This window comes from Corvus hawaiiensis, chromosome 6 (assembly GCF_020740725.1).
Source record: "Corvus hawaiiensis isolate bCorHaw1 chromosome 6, bCorHaw1.pri.cur, whole genome shotgun sequence".
Lineage (NCBI taxonomy): Eukaryota > Metazoa > Chordata > Aves > Passeriformes > Corvidae > Corvus > Corvus hawaiiensis.
In genome coordinates this window covers 45,861,999-45,879,211 of record NC_063218.1, presented here as the reverse complement: position 1 = coordinate 45,879,211, position 17,213 = coordinate 45,861,999, and the positions used below count along the sequence as shown (strand labels likewise).

The following is a 17,213-nucleotide window of genomic DNA, read 5'->3' as shown; positions in this document are numbered from 1 at the left end:
TGCACGCGGGCCCGCTCGCGCCTCACGCTTCACGCCCGTTTGCCTCTGATTGGCTGGAGCCGGCTCTCGGTTCCGCCCTTGGAGCGGGGGTGGGTAGGCAGAGGGCGGGGGAGGGCGCGCGCACCCGGCTCGCGGCCCCTCCAGGCGCCTGTGATTGGTGCGCGCGCGCGAGTGGAGCACGAGGCGCTCGCCCGCGGGGCGGGGGCTGAGCCTGAGGGGAGCGCTGAGGGAAGGTGAGAGGGAGGGGTGGAAAAAAAGGAGGGAGGGAGGAAGGGAGAGAAGGGACGCCACACGGTGCGCTGTGCCATGGAGCTGCCGCCGCTGGGTGCGCGGTGATGCAGTCCTGGATGGAGCCGGCACCCCCTCAGTCAGGGCTGGCCTTGCTTAGGGCTGCACAACGCGCCGGTGTTATTCATTCCGTGACGTGACACCGAAATATGTGGGAAATCTTCGCGCGATGCGAAGTGGGCCCCGGTAGCGAACAGTATGCTTACTTAAAGTCCGCTCTTTACTGAAAGTTACCGAGTTACTTAGTTACCGTGTGAGGGCTGGCTCATGCCCTCATGGTAAACTGGTCTTTCGTGGCTCGGGAGAGGATCGCGCCTCAACAGAAGCGTAAAGCTACGGGAGCAAGAATAATGTCTACACCAGTGCTTTTGAGCTGAGTTTCTTATCGTTTTGGCTCTGGAAATACGCTTTCCTGTTCTGGGAAACGCCAGCACCTGCCTTATGGTCCTTCCCCCGCCGCCCCCGAGTGTGGGAGCGGTGATGTCACAGCCCACTGGAAGAGCCGCGGCTTTCCCGCCCCTCCAGCCGGAGCGGGTGGACTTGTCGCCTAATATCTTATATCACCTCGTCATAAATCAGCAGTAAAGCAATAAATCCCTTTAAGCCTTGAACTACCTTTGCACTTCCCTGATTCCCCCCCCCCCCCCCCCCCCTCCTTTGGCTGTTCACCCTTGATAGTGTTTTTCTCTATACGAGAGACTTGTGGCCTCTTGAAATAAAAATTGCCATTATTGTGGTGATCATTGTTAAAGTTGGGGATTGTTGGGTTGTGAGGGAGTTCCTGACAGGCTCCTTCCCTCATCCCTCCCCAAGCTATTTCACTGCACGGGCTGCTCCCTCATTTTGTTGCATGCTTCACTTCGGCACTCTAGTGCTGGAAAACCCCCAAGTAGCCTACGGATTTTCTGGGAAGTGGCAGGAAAGCTCCAGAACTGGCTTCAAAACAGGCTTTGTGCTGGCAAAGTAGCTTCAGCACAACCAAAGCTGTTTTGGCTGAGGCATACCAGACCCTAATTTAGAGGAAGAGTGATGTATGAGTTAGGGATGCCAAACTGGGACAGAAGAGATGGAGATTTTCTTTTGTCTTTATATCTCAGCTCTTCATTTATGAAATAAAATCCTTTAATTTGGGCTCAGATTAGGATGCTGGAGAGGAGACATGCAATTCCTGCTGGAGATGGCAACTCAGGACTGCAGAGGAGTCCTTCTTTTTCAGGTACCTGCACAGGTACCTGACATCACTGATATTGAATAGCTAAATAGAAAAAACATGTGGGAAGAAGTAGTGAAAATAGCAAAAGAATTTGCCTTGCACTCAGGCCCTTCTGTTTCCAAGTGCTTGAGCTTCACACTGGTTTGTCATGATAGCATGAGTAACAGGACTTGTTTTTTTTTCCTAATTAGAGTTATTTGACAGATTTTTTCTAGATTGCTATCAGTGTGGGAAAAAAAAGGCAGTAAAATCAGAGAAAATAAATATTTGTTTCTCCTGGATATGGAGAATTCTACCCACTTTTACTAGACAAGAAAACTCCATCTTGTTGCTACTGGCCATTTCACTGACAGTTGTTCAGAAGCTTTGCTTCAAAACCTCTCTTTCAATGTATCAGAGAATTTAAAAGGAGATAGGAAAATTATGAACTTTTTTTTTTATAACCTTTTTATTACAACACACCCTTTCTTAGTGTAAGTTTAGCTTATGTTTCAGTCCTTTAATGACTTCCGTTTTGATAAGTATCCTGGATCCACGTGAAGGCCACATGCATATTCCCTTTGGACATTTGTTCTGCTCATGACACCGCTTGTTGGTTTAGTGCTTTCTTAGCAGTGAGCAACTCATAGCCATTCATCGCTGATTTTACAAAAAGGGTGTAACGCATTTGAAAACAGTTCACTGTGTTTTGCAACAAACATGGTCTCTCTCCTGGGGAGCCACGAGCGTGGACAGCACAATAAAGGCAAGAACGAAATACTTGTAGTAGAACTTGTGATAGGCAAAAGGCAAATAATCATAAGGGGCTGCAGGTTTAGTTGATATGAAGGCAAATAGAAACGTTACTTGCCAAAATTATTTTTATTTCATTATGTCTAAAAGTAAATATTGGCTATTGCTTAAGATGATGCTCATGTTTACATTGTGGGTAGGAGTTCTTTTAGGCACGTCAAGCTGCTTTGTGCATTTCAAGTGTGGTTTGCTGGAGTGGGCAGGAAGCAATGTGGCAGTGGTGGCACGAGCTTGCTCTTACTGAAAATCCTAGGCAGCAGTGCCAGAGAAACGAAGTGCATGGTCTGAAGGCATGATTTAAAACTCAGTAGAATATGTGGAAAGACAAGAAAATAAATCTGCTCTTATCCAAGGAAATTTTCTGCTCTTGTCCAAGAACTTCCCCAGTTTGGCTCAAAGCATTCAGGAGGAGCAGTGCATCAGAAATCTATACTGCCCTTCTTCATGCAGTATGCATTAAACAGATAAACAGAGTGAGATGTTCTCCTTAGAGAGCTACTAAGATGTACTTGTAAGTTTTAAGTCCACATTCAAATAAAACAGGAAAAAAAAGAAAACAAAACCATTTCTTCTACTTATATGTGTAATATTTTTCTGCTTCTGAGGAGGAATGGATTACACTCAGGTAATGCTTATAATCAAATTTAACAAAACTAAGGCTTCTGCTAACTTCAGAATATATTGAAACCTAAAAGGCATCAGAAAAAAAAACCCTCAAAGAAGAGAATTAAGTACTGAATTAGTGGCTCAGAAGCTCCAAGACTGACTAGTTAAAGTACTGAACTCAGGTCTGTGAAGCCTGATTATGTTCTCAGCAACTGATGCTTGTTTCCATTTAGAAGCACCTTATTGTAGGACCAATGCAATATCCTATCCCATAGATTAATCAATCAACCAGCCATCGTCTTAAGTAATGGGAAAAGACAAATGTGTCTTCATGATCCTTGTGTTGAATTTTACACCATAGCAACCAGGCTGCATTAGCACACTTTTGTAGCAGACATGGGTTCTGTATTTATGTTCAACTTCTGCCTCTATCTAATAGGTTAATTTGATGTAACATCTAATAAATGAGACCTATTAAGAGAATAATTCCTCAGCTGCCTGTATCCCCTGGATAACCTGGCTTTAAAGCCTGTGAAGGAAGTAACTGAGATAAGGAAGGTTAGGTCACAGACAAACACACAGTGACTAATTCTGCTGTAAGCAAGGTAAATTCTGGACTAAGCTCCCCTCTTCTGGTGTAAGCAGAGCCTTGAGACTTTGTATGACCTCTGCTATCAGCATGGAGGGACAAAACTGCTCGTCACAGAAATCCCCTTCCCCTCAGACAGTAAAACATTCTTTTTACTGTAATTTATTTTGCCTTCAACTCCATGCCATGACCATGTAATCTGTTACTTCAATGGCTGAACAGAATATAATCATCAGTGAGTCCCCTACTTCCTTCGAAGTAATGGAGACACTTCCACAAGTCTTGATGGAAATTTCTATGTTTCATTTTCTCTCAATGCAGCCTTAATTATATGTTTAATCAGGAAATAGCCAATCATGTCTCTTTTCTATGACAGTATGAGACTTTTGTTAATTTATTAATTTGTGTAATTTAGTAAAGCTTATTGGAATATTTTTTCCATTTTTCTGTAAAACTTGTATACCTGCAGCAAAAGGAATTGCAGTTGGATTGATGTATGATTTTATTCACACCAATTGCATTGTTACAGCAGATATTTCTTATTGCTCACAAAAAAGCTAAGCCTAGAATTCTGACTTGTGAAGCACTTACCTTTCTTTCACAAGTCTCTCTCTTTCATTCCAAGCAGCAGCAGATTTTACTGGCAAGATCAAATGCCATCTAAGGCCAGATCTGCCACATGGCATAGAGAGAATGACAGGGCGCAGATACTTTCTTCAGCTGAAAAGCTTGCAGACATCGTAATAGTAGTTGTTGATAAGTTGTTGATTCTTTATGGACAAATAGCAGGTTGATACTGAGTTTGTGAATCCCCTTTCTGAAACTAGGCTGAGCCCAGGACTTTGACGTGGGAACTGTGCAGTTGTTGCAGTCTGGGTGAGAGTTTGGGGCTGCCCTTGAGTCCCTCAGCCTCTTGGCTGTCCTCAGTGCACTGCTCACAGGGTGAGCATAGCAAAGTACTCCCAGCCTAGTCCTGCATTCAGGTTGCACTTGGAGCAGGGATCCTGCTTTTGTTTTTTGACTCCTTGGTTCTACATCTGGTAAAACACTTGATGAATTTTAAACAAAAATGAAGGCTGCTGTTTCTTATTCCCTGCATCAACGGCCAAAAAAATGCTACTTTGAAAGGCAGGGATTCAGAAGGTTTGCAGATTTGCAGTTGTGTTAGACACCTAGGCAAGATGCCGCTGCAAGAGAGGCTGCACAGCTGTCCCCCTTTCCTCTTCCTCAGTGATGAGAAGGGTGGTGGGATCATGGCAGACAACGTTCTCCTAGATCTGTGTCTCCAGCAAAAACACTGCATGGAAAAACAGCCAATAAGCAGTCTAGAGAGAATAGGGGAGCATAATATTTCACCCAAAGCCCCCTTTGCTTGTCCCTTACCAAGAGAATTTGCATCTTCCGTGCTTTGATGCTGAGAGACAGAGAATTTCAGGACTAAATTTGAGACAATCATAGGTTGTTTTATTTTTCTGCTGTGTTTTTTACTTTCCAGCACCAAATACTAGCAAAAAACTGAGGTGCAGCTTTGCCCCTTGAAATATACTTGCCAGAGCACACAGGATTAAGGAGGGTAAAGGGGAGAGGTTTACCCTAGGCACTGCTTGGTATTTGTGTCTCCCCTGAATGCAAGGGGTGTGTTCCACCAGAAAGCAGCCCTAGCGAAAGGATAATATGCTCATTCATTTGCTATGTTGGTCTAAGGTAACAACAAAGACCTAGAGCTTGTACAGTGCCAGGTACTCCAAGCAGTACACTAAGATAACATTACCTGGCCCTAGTCCCAGAGAATGACTTTTCCCAGAGTTAAATTGACCAAGCCTTTATCATACTACAAGATACTTTATTTCTTACTCTGCACCAATTTGGGCTCGTTGAAGAAATACGTCTGAGAAGCTTTCTTAGGACTTGAGATTTAAAGATTCAGTAGTAATAAGCTAAATACTCTCTTATGTCTTTTAAAAGCTCCAGCCTTGAAACTTCTGGTTGTGACACGTACTGTGGTACAACACCAGCTTCAGATGTAGCTGCAACCCAGAGAACAATACACCATGATGTGAGTATCACTTTTAAATACAGGCTCTTCAACATCTGCCTTACTTTTGGACAAGAGTCAAAGTCTTCTACAGCCCTATTTCAGCTCCCCCGATCCGAACAGAGTTCAAGAGTGCAGCCACGCAACCTTTGTCAAACGAGATTCCTGTAGCAACTTCCCTCCCCAGCCTGGGGACTGCACAGAAATCCCCTTGCAAGAGAGTCCCTCCCAGCCTAGGCTCAAAGAAGAAAACAGTTGCTATAGTAACCACTTCTCTACCTGCACGGAATTGGCTCTCTCTTCCCTGTTAATCTCTGGTTTTACTAGTTCTGGGCGAGAAGCAGCTCGTCAGGTCAGGGCTGTGCTTAGTTCTGCAGGCTGGAGGAATGTGTGGAAGGCACTGGAGGGGGCGGGGGGTCCTCACCCATCAGGTGGTTGTTGCTTGCTAACTTTGCCTGCTGAAGAATGTCCTGTGTGAGGGTTGCCAGCACTGTCCTTTTGTGAGAGCCACCCGAGCCGCAGAGGGACAGGTGCTTTGCTTCCCCTTCCTGCCCCAGCTTGTGGTGGAGACCTACTGCTATCTTGTCCAAGAGCAGACCTGCCACTTGCCGTCTGTAGCCTTCCTTGCACATGCTTTGCAGCCTCACTGGGATAGATTTCAGTGGAAAAAGAAACTGAATACAGTTTCTTTTCTTTGATAGCACGTTTTTGCAACTCTTCCTAGGGTTAAAAAGTACCACAAAATACTGAAAACACTGAGAAAATTCTAAACTATGCTAAATTGTATCTTTTCCAATATGTCTGATGTGGCCAGGCATTAGACTTAAGAGTTTTCTGCATTATGAATTCCATTATGGAAGAGTATAGCTGGGGGCCAAATAAACCTGCTGTAAGGAATAACAATCCAGACCCACATCTAGTTCTGTGTGTGCAACACCGACAAATTGCCTGCACAAGGCAGAGCGTGTTCCCCTGACAGCAAGCGGACTCAGGGGGAATGATGTGGTGACTAGGGAGGGGGGAAAAAAGCCGCAGAATTAATTACCGTGGATGTAGTTATGACCGCTAATAAAAGGCTGCAGAGAATTGTGTAGGACAGAGCAGGTAGTGCACTATAACAAGGCACCAGGCACTGTCACTGCCTGTGTTAATTACTCAGAAACTGTGTGCTGTGAAGGACCCAAAAACATTGACTGGACACTGGGACAAACTAGGCAGGAGCAAGCCAACTAGAAGACTTCCTTCTTATGTTCATGTAGCTGCCATTACCATGATAGTAAATGCTCTATATTTAAGTACAACACAATAAAAAGATTCCAGAACACACCCACATCAGTGTGTTGCTTGAACAACAGCCAGTAGTAAAATAGAAATGTGCATGCATTTCTAAAACATTTCAAAATCTATTATTGATCCAGATAATGAGGTAGGTCACAGACTAATCTTAAAATGACTTGGGCTTTTTTCCCCTCTGTTTTTGCTTGTTATGCAACAATTTGCTATGATAAGCATTCATAGTAATGGACTAACAGCAAGCTGAAATAACTGATTTGTGATGGAACTTGCAACTCCAGTACTGCTGGTTATTCAAGCATGGTGCAGTTTTCCTCTTTGTTAGGATGTAAAAAGGGGGATTCCAGATTTGGGTTCCAGACACCATAGTTTTGACTCAGGTGCTGATTATACTTAAGCAATTGGCATAGCTTTTATGGCATCCTAGCAGAGTTTCCCATTTAAGCCAAAGAATGGTTTCTAGCTGGTTATTTCCTCATGGGCCATTAAACCTTTAACATGGGCACACTCAGCATAAGGAGGTGGCAGAGGGAAGTTTTGGGATCTTTGGGGAGCCAAGCCTGCAGCAAGAGCAGCAGTGGAACTCTGCCTGGGGCAAGACACATGTTCTAGGCAAGAGCTTCACCTATTCACCTCACTCAGACCCATTTGTTCCTTGCCAGTGATAACAATTAGCAGTCTGAGGTTAAAGAAAGGTCATTGAGTTAGAAAATTATTCCAAATACGACACAGTGCAATTATTCATGGTGAACTGACTGCCAAAGAAGTGGTCACTGGACTTGGAGCACACACGTGGAGGGCAGACAGGGTCACCACAACAAAGAAGTTTGAGCATTTCAGGGGCTGACCATGTTCTTCCTCACACACATGCACACACACTGATTTTCAAGTGCTCTAGCCTGAAAACTAGAAAACTACAGATCTTGTCTGTTTTACACAGACATGATTTCTTAGCCTATCTGATGAGATTTAAGTCATATTGCTATTTATAGGAGGAAACACACCACCCTAAATTTCCTGTGCTCATTTATTATATATATATATATATATATATATATAAACTCTCCCAAAAGATCAAATAACATTTTTGAAGTCAGTCCTCTGACCTAGTATCTGTGACTAACAATATCTTGTTATTGTACAGGTTTTTAGACTTTCAATAGTCTTTTTATTGCCAATATTGGCATAAAATGAGTGGAGGGGATTTTTGTGTGAAACACTCAAAATCACCCAGATAAATGGCCTTTATTCAGAAGCAGTCACTGATAATGCCTGGGAGGTGAGGGTAACTTTATATACAGCCAGAGTGATTTTGTGATATGCCTAAACTACCTAAACATAACAGCTGTGGCCTGGTTTTTGACCCCAGAATTAAGCTCACTGTTACTTGTTACCAGAATAGTGCTGTACACTACAGAGCTTTTTAATGTGAAATTTTGTAAGTGAGTAATTTAATCGTAATTTGTTTCCATTTTGAAACGCTCATGAAAACAATTACTCACGATAGCTAGAAAATACTGGTCGCCAAGAAATTAATCCAGATTAGAAACCCTCTGAAAACAGAATGAAACCCATTGCCTCTTAAAGCGGAGCATGTAATACTTGGTTACAGGTATTTAACAGTTTTTTTAATTAAACGCAACATGATATAATTAATTTCCCCTTTCCATTCTGATGATAACACGTGCTGACTGAATTTACAAATCCAGTTTGTTATGTATTAACCAGTCATCTGGGAATCTGATTGAGTAACACAGCAGTTGTTGCAATACCAAGACTCCCATATAAATCATGTCCAAGTCCTAAGTCAATATTGGTTCAAATATTGATTCCCACGAGAGATAGGGCTGCAGTTGAAGAGGTTACAGATGCCGGCTGAACCACTTTAGAGAGGACTGCTCCCTCTGTGTTCATTTGAGATCGACATCAAAGTGCTCACTTCAGCTTGAATTGATGAGAACAGAGCATTTGCCTTCACTTTTGATACTGACACTCTCTATCAGAACCCAGTTTTGATGTGCTAAAATCAAAGGTATCACATCGTGTTTAAGTACTAAGTTATTCAGTTATTTACACTCCAGAGAGATGTAACATCTGGGAAGAGGAAAATGAGACACAAGAAGTTACTCTTTATGGGGCACTAAAAGCAGGAGGAGAGGGGGACATGCAGACATTTTTTTCTGCTTATAGCAGCTGTAACACCTGCTATGCAAAAACAAATGAAGAAGCAGAAAAAGGAATGTGAAGTTAAGGAAAAATGCAACATCAAAATGAAAAACTGTCTTCAACACTTTGAAAAATAGGAGTCTCTCTTCAGTTGGAGGAAGCTCAAGGGAAAAGGAGTGCCGCATCCCATTTGTTTTTACTCTAACAAGAGGTATTGTGAGCCACATCTACACAGGCAATCTGCTCTTCCATTGCAATATAGCTATCTCCTTCACTTAGCCTTGAATCCCAACTGTTCTTCTGAGTAGGACAAGCAGAGATCCTTCTGGACAAATAAGAGATCTAAACAAGAATGAGTTTCCCCAAAGTCTCCTGGGCACTGCTGTCTTGGCAAGTCTTAAGCCAGCAATTAGAGAAAAGAGCATGTATACTTAATTCCAACCAGTCTTAATCAGTGGACTGTGAATAACAGGCCAGGTGCTCTAAACCTTCATGTGTTGTAGATACTCATTTTAAGAGTGGCTCTGTAATTGCTATATTGACCAAACCAGTTGCTAAGAAAAGGGTTTATACCACAGAAATGAAGTTCCTGTTTTGAGCAATTTAAGATAAGTTCATTTACATAAAAACAGCTCAACCTGGCCTACTTCTATCTCTTAGAATAGCTCATTGTTTCTATTATTTAAAGGCACAGAAAATAAATCTATGCATTATCTTGGCTTTCAGACTAACATGGTTTTCTTAATAATATTTGTAACAACTCTGTTGGAATCAATGCTTAGAGCATCACACCACATGAGACATGATATAAATCATAACATTTGGAAGTAAGTAACACCTAACTAGTCACTGAATTCAGACTAATTAGAATAATAGAATATCCTGAGCTGGAAGGGACCCATGAGGATCATCAAATCCAACTTCTGACTGCATGCAGAGCAACGTAAAAAAAGGTTAAACAATCTAAGAGTGTTGTCCCAATGCTTCTTGAATAGTGACAGGCTTGGTGCCATGACCACTTCCTTGGGAAGCCTTTTCCAGAGCTTGAGCACCCCTGCAGTGAAGAACGTTTTTCTAGTATCTAACTAGCCCAACAAAACATTCTCTAGGTGACATCTTTACTATGACATGCTTTCCACAATGCCATAGCACATAACAGAAAACTGTTCCTTGAACTCTGTGCAGACTCTCTTTGCCATGGGCACATCCCATGCATGCCAAGCTGAATACTTTTGGCCTGCAGTATCTGCTGTGGTTGAGCCTCCTTACCCTCCATAGAATGAAGAACAGAGCAAATTCAGTTATCTCTCCATTCCTTCTAATTGCCAATAGCTGTAAGACAAAATCCCTACATGCATCATTTCTCAGCACATTGTGCAATTTTAAACCCTTTCCTTACAAATGTAGTTAGCAGATTGCTCTGAATTGCACAATCAATTCCTTTGTCCACTGGTTGACAAACTAGTGAAGTGTTAAGGATCATTTTTGCTACTGCAATCCGGCTGCTGCAGCCGAAACAAACATGGTGGTTCCCAGCTGGTTGTAGCCACATTTTTTTCTCCTGTATCAGGCACAGGAATTCAGTTTGCCAGTCCTCTTCAAAATGAGCTTCCTTTTTGGGACAGGATTTGGCCAGGTGGAGGTCTGCCTTAGCCTCTCTGCAGACTCTGACATGGGCCTGGTAAATCCACCCCTTGGAAGAGCAAAGGACCTCCAGCAGCAGCATATGGGACCTCTCTGTCGTGAATTCCAGTAGGACATCAGTGATCTCAGCTATACAGCTCACCAAAATATGTCATGGCTCACAGCCAGATTTCAGATGATGCACGCAGTGATTCATTGCTGCATCTGGGCAGGAGGATGAGAGTGACCACAGCCCTCGTTCCTCTGCATATCACGGTGGGATCTGTGCCCAGCTGCCGGGGAAAGCTTGTGCTGCCATTTGGAGAAATGCCAGCAGCAGATTCAGCGGCAGCTTGGAGAACCAAAGCTGTGTGGTACCTAGCAGAACCACATCTATATTAGACATATGCTGAAACAACTAATTTAGGAACTGACATCAAGAAGTGCTGCTCTGGACCCGATGTGCACCTTTTCTGCTGAGAAAAACAGAAGATCTCCTGAGCCACTTTGCAGTTCTCAGCGCAACATGGGAGCAGAGTATTGTAAGCAATATGTGATTGGTTGTTATGTCATTCCCTCTCCGCCCTTCTCTACTGCTGGGTTCAAGGGGACAATTTTGTACCAGTGACACAGCCATTACTATATGTAGAGGATTTTCTCCCATCTTCTCAATAATAGCATGTAGGAGTAGTGTGCTTTCTGGACATGTTTGTGATGGAAAAGTATCAAAATACTCTACCTCAGCAACTGGCTCAGCTATGAGAAATAATTCTAGCTCATCAACCATTTAAACCAAAAGTTATTTTGATTACAGCATTCCACAAGAACAGGAAAAAATCCAACTTAATTTTGACTCCAAGCACAATATCTGTAAGATTCCTGTAACTTGGAGGTTTCAGGACTGTCTTACAGAGCATTCAAACAAGAATAAGCTCTTCCAAACACAAGTCCTTAATTTGTTTTCTTACTTTTGCACATAGATTTTGCCACACATTGTTTTGCAAGGCTCTTTGAAACCCACATTTATGCTAAGTGAAGAGCTAGTGGATAAGATTTTTTTCCATGTGGAATGGATGAAAAAGCTTACTTAAACCTTTGTAAGAGGTTTCCTTCTTTCACGTGTGCATGCCAAGGCTATGGCTGCCAAGGCTATTGCTAAGAAAGGTTTGATTCAAGGATGGATAACTTGCTTAGCACACTGACAGGGTGCGAAGGATGTCAATAAGATGCTCCCCATGCAGAAGGTTTGAAGTGTGCAGCTATGCTCTTGTCTTGTACAAGAGAACTGTACAAGAGCACAATTCCCCTCCTCCTGGAGGTTCATTGTTGAGAACATGACAGACAAAACCACAGCCACATAGTGTGTCAACACAAGAGCAGAACCAGGCCACCTCTTCCCTGTCATTAGCTTATTTGGCTTGGGACATCCTGTATTTGTCTTTAGAGGACACCAGTGTCCCCTTACCTGCCTGGCCATTGATGTTCCCTGGCACAGCCCCAGCAGGCCTGTTACCCCAAGGAGGTGAGAGGCAGAGGTCCAGCAGTGATGGTACCAGCCTGGATCAGGCCATTCTGGCACTTGTGCATGACCACTCTGTCAATGCAGCCTGAGGGATGCTGCCAATCCTACCTCTTGCTGCCCTTCAGAATCACTCCTCGTGGCTGCATGGCTGCATGCCACAGAAAGACACTGCTCAGTTAAAGTTCAAACCAAATTTGTAGCCAAAAAAAACAACTGGTCCCTTCCTGTCCTGAATTAGAATGACTTCAAAACAAATAGGGTGACCTCAAAAAACAAAAATAGAAGTGCTATGCAATCATCACCTACCTTCCTAGAAAATCCAATTTCCATCATTTGCACCTGCTGGCAAGCCTCACAGGAGCTTCAGTGTTGTAAGGCTACACAGTCCAGCAAGCCAGCCCTGAAATGGATGACTTGCTGTCTGCAGTGTTTTGTCCCCCATATTGAAGCCTGGGGGTCTGTTACACCTATTTTTCCCTATTGAAAAACCATCCATCTTCATGTAAACTTGGTAGAGTCACAACCTGAACAGGATTTTCTTGTTCTTAATAGGGTTTTCATTCACACTCTTACTGTGATCCACATCTTCCTTTCACAGTGAAGAATGACTTGGGTCTCAGGATCTCCTTAAGGATTTTATTACACCAAGGGTGGGATTTCACCACAGACACCTGCATCTCAGCTCAGCCCAAACTCCTTTGTACAGTCAACATCACCGAGGGTGAGGTTCACTTAACCCTGAAAATTCTTCAAACAACTGCCAGTTTCTTTCCTTTGGCTATTAAAGGAACCCAGACTGAGTAGCTTGGTATACACCTCTACTTTGCAGATATCTAGAATGATGATGTACACTGTGAAAAGTGACTCTGAATTCTGTCGAACAGGATTTACCCTCCTGATTATTTTCCCACTGTTCACACAAATGAAGGGAAGGCTAAGCATGCTTGGAGCATGCTCTTTTTTTCCAGCAGGAGGGCCAGCTTTCCTTTTGGTTTGTAACCGTTGCAGCAGGGTTTCCTTCCTTTAAAGCACAAACATATGAGATTAGAGCCATCTAAATTCTGTATAGTCCTCAACACCTTGGGTGAGACAGTCTCTGTTATTTCCTTAAAGAGCATCTGCACTCCATAGAGATGCAAAGTGCTCGCACAAGGATCAGTCCATGCATTTTCCCAATTCTGGCCCTTACGGGGGATTTTTGGACAGACACGTCATTTGTCTTCCTTGGTTTCAAACTTGGCAACTTGTTTGTGATAGGGCCCCCTTGAAAAGACAGAAGACTGCCGTGCACACACAGAGGAAGAAGAGGTAGCAACTGCTAAAGGCAGCAACACGTAGCTGTGAAAAGCCGACCATGTCTTAATGGCAAAAGCAAGCTAGCACAGAAGGGAGCCGTTGCAGATTTGCATTGGCAGGTTGGGAGTGTGTGTTGGCGTGCTGGGAAGAGGGCAGAGGGCCTGTTTTTAGATGATGGCCAGGATTAGGTAGACCAGGTTGTTTGGGAGGAATGAAGGTGTCTGTGTCCCCTTGTTTCTTCAGAAAAGAGCTAGAGAAGTATCAGAGCATCAGCACAAAGATTGTGCACACATGCTGCAAAGGCAGAAAGGATGGTATTTTCTGGTTTAGCCTAGTTGTTGCTTTTGGCTGATAACCAGTAAAAATAAAACTTTACTGTTATTATTACCACATTTGAGAGATCAGTGTGAAGGACAACCCTGCCACCAGATAGAGTGTAACACAGGAGAGAATCTAATAGCTCCCTCCTCTCCTTTTCTCTTAGACTGTGCTAAAATGATAACACTTCCTTATCTGCAAACTAACAATAGTTCTGCAGCAGCATAGGAAACTTAAACAAGCCTTGAGTCAAGGGGATGTAGAGATTACCCCTAGGCACTGACTAAAGCTATAGATCACATATTCTTATAGATGGAAAAAAAACCAACCTGCAAAAGGAACAAGTTTTGAGGTGTTACTCACTTAAAACTGTAGTCCTGTGGTTCATCATGTTCCATCTTCAGATATCTCCCCCAGGTGCTGGTCACAGGCTAGCAAGATCACAGACGTGGAGTTTTTTGCTTTTAGGTCAGAATGCAGCCCACATCAATAGCAGATAATGCTCTAGCAGTGGATTTCATCCATGCAACAACAAAAATAGGAAAGAAACCCTGACATTGAGCCAACCATCAATAGACAGGCACCGCATGGTGACTGAACTAACATGCCCCCAGGAGCTGTCCTGCTACGGGAGAGGTTTCCTGCACATGGCAGGGCAGGGAAGAAGTAAACTGGGAAATTTCTGCTGTTTTATTTGTGTTCAGAATCAGGTAGTTTGCAGCTGAATGGTAAATTCTTTCAAAGCATTCTTAAAGGAAAGACAGAAACGTAGCTTGGAGCATGTAATTTCTTTGCTAGAACTGCATTAACTCTGAATAACTCTGCTGAACTGCATCATGCTAAGCAGAATATAATCCCTCTACTTCTTAGAAAGTTTTTGTGCTGCTAGTTACTGAAATCACAGACAATCTACTTTGCATTGTACTTGTATGATTCTCCTCCCATGCTACACCAACTTATTTCAAATATTACAGACTTCTCAGGAGGGCTTTGTTCCAAGATGTACCTTTTTAACATTCTGAGCTTTCCTCTCTGTAAGGTGTATGGTGTGTTCTTCCACACTCACCCTTTGGCCTTGAGAAGCCAGTCCCTTAACAAACCACCCCACGCTCTGTTTGTTTTAGTAATTCTTACTCAAGGTCTTTATCTTAAAATCCTGTTTGTGCAGCTTTGGACAAGATTCAGTACTTGGAGGGGAGGGTGAGTGAGGTGGGAAGGATTTTTTAGTGCCTTTAGTATTTATATGTTATCTCACCTGTGACTATTAAGTAGATGATTTACAAGCTTGTTGACACTGAGATGGTGTGAGTTTCTGCCCCTTACAGTAGATGCAAACACAACTTGAAAGAGCAGCTATAGGAGGGGAAAGGGCTACAGAGAACTACAGTTTCCAGCCTGTGCACAAAGCACCCAGGAAATCTTTGCAGAAAACACTGTGGTGGGTAGCCCACTGCAAGCCCTTCAGCTGCTCCTGGCAGGTCTGCTCACAAGAGCAGCACACTAAAATCACATTCATCTTCTCTTCCAGCTGCAAATTCACAGCTTGCTGTGCCACTCCACACGGCGAATTTGCTAATGAGAGCTGTGTGTCAGAGTCCCTGACCAGGACACAGTTGCCAAGGCCAGGCTGCTGCAGCCTGAGCACCATGAGCTGCTGCTGTGGGAGCTTAGCAGTGAAGTGCAGGAATGCCTGGAATGTTTCAGTCAGCAGGTACTTCAGAGATCTTTCTCTAGGAAATGTCTGCACTTTTCGTAGAAGTAGTCCCCCTGCTCACTGCCCTTCTGAGACAGTAACAGTGGGCTACCTCTTCTCCCCTCCAGGCCCCACACAAATCAAAATTTTCTCTCCAGCTCCAATGTTAACCCCAACTCCTCTTTGTGAGGCAAAATCATCATGGGAAATGAAAATTCCACAAATCAGCAACATACCAGTCTCTTTCCAAACATGCTGTGGGTCTGGATATTACCTTGGAAGGCAAGCTACTTTTAGAGGATGATCCCCTCCATAGCAGTGGGGCCAAATGCTTGCAGTGCATCAATTCAACAGCTTCCAACAGCCAGAAAAAGAAGTTGCTTGTCTGCCTGTTTCAGGCAAGAAAAACTATCATAATTTTAAAGACCATCTCTGCTTTTGTAGTAATCTTTCCTATGCTCTCTCCATCTTCCCCCACCTATCCAACACTGAAACACCTTGAAGACACTCTGAGTAAAATTTTCTGATGAGTGCTTCTCTGATTTCCCGTATCTTTTAACTTTCCCACCTCTGCAAACTAGTGCTTGGTAAAAGACCTTTGTCCCTACCACACTAATCACCAGCCCAGCATTTCAAGGACTTGTTCTCCAGTGTCTAGGGCTGTTCTGGGAAAGAAGGAGATACAGTATGGAGCCCTCTTTAATACAGCCTAAAAACACTTCCCAGACTATTCTAACTATGAAATACATCTGTCCATTGGATTAATTCTTACCATTTCTGGACAGATAAAATGACTGTCAAGAAACATATTTTGCTCATTTATAATTAGTTAAGAAACTTCACTTCTAGAAGGGAAGAATGTAAATCACTGTAGCTGGCACTTAAATTAACAGGAAGGGTAGAGGTGTCAATTTGAGGGGAAATGAAAGCAGGGCTAGTTGCCAACTTAGCAGTGTAAACCTCTGGAAAAACACCAGTCAATAACATCTCCTTTCTTGTCTCCAGGTTCACTTGTGTTACTTGAAACAAGAAGCCATCAACCAAAGCAAACACTTGCAGGTTCTATACCACCATCTGCCCCATTAATGAGATTTGTGTTAGGAGCACATGACCAGGGACAACTGAACCAGCTATTCCAAAATACCTTTTAGTCACCCCATGCAAATAGAGGTCCCCTAAGTAAGTTATAGGTACATATCTTTTACACAGGCAGGATATGCAGAATTTTCTGAAAGAAGAATTAAAGCAATTGTCAACATTTCATACACAGTGGCAGGCACAGTTAATTGACTTACTGAATATAAAATATTAATTTAACTTATAAATATGAGAGGAAGGAAGAAATCAATTCACTTAACGCAAATTTTCTCTGTGCTGGCAATCTACTAAAATCCAATAATCTCAGAGTTCAAAGGACACACTCCTCCAATGTTCAACCCATTCATTGTCACTGTTGACCAAGAGCAGTAGCAGAGGGCAGCTCAATCCTTCCCAGGCATGTAGGGCATGGAAAGGCTTGTTGGATAGGATGCCTCCGTTTCAGTATCATGAAACCCCTCCTGAGACAAGCTGCTGCTGCCTGCAGCTCAGCAGGAAAGGGGCTCTGCCAGAGCTGTCGGATCGGGGATCCTCCAGTGTGGCAGTGTTAGAGACAGACAGAGCTGCAGTCCTGAGCCGAGGAGCCTGGGTACCAAAGCTGCAGCCCCAGCACTGCTGACAGGTGGGGTGTCACTTCCAGCTGGAACATCTAGGGCTGTAGTGTGCCAGGAAAACTGCCTT

General features: G+C 43.4%; 1 long non-coding RNA gene across 1 annotated transcript; it reads left to right on the top strand.

The window, feature by feature from the left end:
• The first annotated feature begins 83 nt into the window (after positions 1-83).
• LOC125327218 lies at positions 84-16,701 on the top strand. The gene is made up of 4 exons (XR_007204163.1): positions 84-233; positions 5,454-5,544; positions 15,270-15,452; positions 16,440-16,701. It is a non-coding gene; the product is annotated as an uncharacterized LOC125327218 (long non-coding RNA).
• Positions 16,702-17,213: the final 512 nt, after the last annotated feature.